This window comes from Dipteris shenzhenensis, chromosome 6, assembly GCF_047967505.1.
Source record: "Dipteris shenzhenensis isolate YYH24624 ecotype China chromosome 6, Dip_SZ_1.0, whole genome shotgun sequence".
Classification (NCBI taxonomy): domain Eukaryota; kingdom Viridiplantae; phylum Streptophyta; class Polypodiopsida; order Gleicheniales; family Dipteridaceae; genus Dipteris; species Dipteris shenzhenensis.
The window spans coordinates 21,674,903-21,679,685 of NC_141601.1; positions in this window are offsets into that span (position 1 = coordinate 21,674,903).

Consider the following 4,783-nt stretch of genomic DNA (forward strand, 5'->3'; position numbering starts at 1 on the left):
CTCTCTACAAGTAAGAACGGCATGTCTCTACAAGTAAGAACGTCATGTACTTAAGTGTCTTGCTCAGATGCACCCAAACACAATTTTGGGTAAGATTGAATGTAGATTGAAAGTATACGTGAGAGACTAAATGCAAACCTCCATCCTTCCCTGATCAAAGAAGAACGACTGCTGCACCGCTGGGAGCTCTTCGGTCTCATCGCCAGGAGGTACATCGATAGCAATTCCGATACTTATAGCGTTATTATTACTCTGCAAGGGAGGGAAACTTGGACTGTCGGGGGTAGTAAAAGAGGCAGCGCGTTAACGCGTTGCCTATTTTGGTCCTTCGGGAAGTCCAATAGTCCCCTCCTTGCATAGCGTTCAAAAGACCATGTGACCTATCCCTCCAAGAGTCCAATAGCATTCCAAAGACAATCTTTCATGGTGTTTGTTTGTTTCTTGCCAATGGCATGACTCTTATTTTTTTATTATAAAATTGAGTCAACTTTTACTGTTTAGGTGGATTAGTAGAGAGATATTTTTGGAGAAGGTGGAGAGACAGTCATTGAAAGTGCTTGAAGATTTGAGGGTGATCACAACAATGGGCATGCCTTTGGATACCCCTAAGGATTACACATTGCAGCAATACATGGAGGATATCAAACTGGAGGGGAGAAAACATATGTTTGTGGTGCTAAGATCAAAGGAAACAAAGATAGAGAGCAAGGGTGGAAAAAAAGGAGATGGACTATCTGAGTTGGACATGGCTGCCCATAGGGTGGTTTATAGGTATGTTGTCAATTCATTTGAAGGTTCATTTTTCATTTGTCTATTTTGTGCTATTGATTCATGTAATTACACAATCATTTATGGTTGTTCCACTTGATTTCTTGACCTTTTGATGGTTTGGGACATCCATTTTTTTTTGTTTCTTGGTTGATAGATATCTCTCCCACTTGGCAATAGAGAAAAGGATCTCTGACATTCCAAATTTGTGCAAGAGTTGGGTGGAGATTGGTCATGCTGCATGCATGTATCCACCTGACATGCACCGTCTCTCTCAATGGGAATTAGCACATTGTCCCTGGTGGATAGATTTCCCTAAAGGACAAGTACTGGTGCGAGAAAGAGACTTGTACAATACTTATGCTTCACAAAAAGCCAATGAAGCAAGTAAGGACAAAGTGGAGGGAAGCTCAAGGAGAGATAAGAAAGAGAAAGAGAAACAAGAACATCCTACAGAAAAAGGTAAGGAAGATACAATATGATTGTTTGTTGACGTTGTCTTCAATTCGTTTTGACATTGCATTAATAAGTTTATGATTGTTCTCTTTCTAGATGAGGGACCATCTAGTCCTATGCGGGATGGAATGGATCACATAGAGAGTGCAGGTAAGGGTGTTGTTGTGTTCTGCATATGTAGTTGTTCCTTTAACACTAGTTTTACTTGTAATTGATTTGCTTTTGCATATAGGTGGAGAATCAATCTCGGGACTTGTGAAGCAATACATGTTCCATCGATCACAGTCACCTGACATTTCCTTGGCCCGTGGCATCACACCTTTGTTTGCTTGTACAATTGGAGATTACATTGCAATGGGCAAAGACTTTGCTGACTCTAAAAGAAATGATAAGTATGCTATTTTGCATGAGTTTTTTATTACAGTGGCTAGTCGAGTTCAGGACTACAAGAGGATGGGTAAGAAGGTGAAGTGGGCTTCAAATTTTATATTGCTCGATTTTCCATCTAGCTATCCACTTGATGAGACAGGATCCACTCCTACTTGGAATGTCTTGCTCGAGGACCATGTGTGGCATGGGCTTGCAGTTGCATCAGCTTCTTTGTCTGATGGTGGTTGGTTGGCATGCATATGTCCTTTGGCAGGTAAGGCACAATACCACAATTGACATTTCACATTTTGTGTTTCCATTCTACTAGTTTTAAATAAAATTAATTGCTTGTAGGACAATATATTGGTTGGATGGAACGGTTTGCATATGTCTAGGGCTTAGAGGTTGTTAGACGTGTGATCATTCATGACAAGTTTCCATATGGATTTTGTAGAGAACATGATAAAAGTGTTAAGGTAAGCTACCATTACCATTCCATGCATTCTATGTTTGCATTCCATGATAAAAGTGTCTTTGACAAATGTCTCCTCGTTAGTCCTATGCATGCTATGTTTGGAAGGATAAGTCCTATGCATGCTATGTTTTCCATCTTTCATGCTATAATGCTTGCTAGTTGAAGTCAATATACTATACATGTTTTTCTCCATGTGGTTTCCAGATGCAATCTTCAGTATTAGCTGTAATACGTAGAGCAAAGAAGAATCCAACAGTTTTTTGGGAGGAGAGCTTTCCACTTTTCCAACAGTTTTTGATTGATCCACGTGAAGATTCTAGACTCATCACATACCTCCCTCTGCAAGGACAATCGTGTCGATGTCTTCTCAGCTAGCACGAGGTGGACTAGAGAGGAGTAGTTTTTTTGTAGGTTGCATGATGTCTCTTCTCTGTGCTCCTGGAGGGTTGGTTCTAAAGATGGGTTGTGGTACAGCCCCTCTTATGCATGCTTGTCAGGCCATTGGCAGGCCTTGTTTTTCATTTGATTCAGACAACGATATTGTGGCTAGCATTGTTGAGCCACTTGTGGCAGATCATTCTGGAAAACGGATCAGGTCAAAGCATGATGGAGAGGGGGAAGAAGAGAGAGTGGAACCTGTCACAAACCCCTTTGATGAGTAGTATGCTACTCGCCCTGAGTTTTTCTATTGTGTATTTTGAATGCTAAAATTGAGGACTTTGAAAGTGTTATTTAGCATCTTTATAATATGGTAGATAGTGAACATTTACGAGTGCCTTTGAATCAAGAAAGTACAAAATTTGATGCATTGGATAGTGTTTGTAAGGCCTTGATCTAGCAATTGATTTTTTCTGCTTTTTGTTGGTAGCGAATTGTCTTTTGTATAACACATAAGGATGGCAAGTTCTTCTTATTGGAAATTATTTTCATTGTTCCACTTTGACTTACTTTCCTTTGAAATGTATGTTTTGTTGTAGTTTGTTACCATGCTATGCAGAAAAAATGGCAAGATTCATGACAGCTGACAAGAGATATGATGAGTACCAATTAGATAAACCACATGCACGCAACTACTTTCTTGATGATGAATGTCAGGGGGATTAGAATATGGTTTAAAACACCATTTTGTTCATAGACTGATAATTGTTGTGGTGAACCATGGACACATTTGGAAAGTTTTGGTCTAGTGCATTTTGCAGGTGAAGTGGTATTTCAACAGTCATCTATGTTATGAGTTTGGTAATTAGTTTATGTTCTTCAAGTGAAAGATAGGGTGGATTGTAAGTCTGATTATTGGTATGCTTATTATGACAACATCTTGCTATAGTAAGTTTGGTCTCAAATTTGTTCTCATCGGAGGAATTGTAAAAAAACTCGCTCGCTTCATGGGCTCGCTCGCTTTTTCTCGCTCGCTCTATTGACTACCTCCACCTGGTGGAGTACTGAAATTTGATGATGTTGTGGGTAGCTTGTTGGCCGAGGAGATTAGACGGAAGTCTATGGATGGCAACAAGCAAGATGCAGCCTTAAATGTGCAAAGGGGCAGATCACAGTTCAGGGGGAAGTCCCAAGAAAGAGGGAAGTCACGTAGCAAATCCAAGGCACGGAACATTGAGTGTTACCACTGTGGCAAGAAGGGCCATATGAAAAAGGATTGCTACAAGCTAAAAAGAGAGCAAAAGGATAAGAAAAAGAATGCAAATTGGGGTGCAAATCAAAAGGAAGAGAGTCCAAGGGAGGACAAAGGAAAAGTAAAGATCGAGGAGATCAATGCAGTCACACATGCTAGTGACAATGACGTTCTCTTCATGTCTAGTTTATCTACAGAGTTGCTTATCACTTCAGATGATGCATATTCCCAGGATTGGATTTTGGATTCTGGTGCTTCATTCCATGTTACTCCCCATAGGGAATGGTTCTCCACTTATGACAGTGGAAAGACAGGTTGTGTGCATCTTGGAAATGACTATGCATGTGACATAGTGGGAGCAGGTGACATAAAGTTTTCTTTTGCAAATGGGTCTGCATTTGTTTTGAAACATGTGAGACATGTGCCTAAGCTGACCAAGAGTCTTATTTCAGTGGGTCAGCTAGATGATGCTGTTTTCACACCACTTTTGGCTTTCAGAGTTGGAAAATTTAGAAGGACTCTATGCTTTTGGCCAGGGGTTCCAAGTGTGGGACTTTGTATCCCTTACATGTATCAGGGGTATTTGATCATGTTGTTGCAATAACTGAGCAGCCAAGCACTTCTTTGTGGCATTGCAGGTTGGGGCACATGAGCCAGAATGGAATGAAACTCTTATGCCGTTTGGGTTATGTACCGCATTTGAGTTTCTCTGATTTTGAATTTTGTGAGCATTGTCTCTATGGGAAGCAGACTAAATCAGCCCATAAAAGAAGGGGAAAGAAAGAGTTTGAAATGCTTGATTTGGAGCATTCAAACGTATGTGGTCCCATGCCTACACGGTCATTAGGTGGGGCTGAATACTATGTGACATTCATTGATGATGCAACTAGGAAAGTGTGGGCTTATGCTATAGCTCGGAAGAGTGATGTGTTCCAGGTATTTCAGAAATGGCTGGCCTTGGTTGAGAATCAGTCAGGTAGAACGCTTAAATGCCTATGGACTGACAATGGTGGAGAGTATATCTCTCATGACTTTCAGCATTTCTGTGATACATGTGGGATTAAGAGGGAGCTCACATCCCCTCA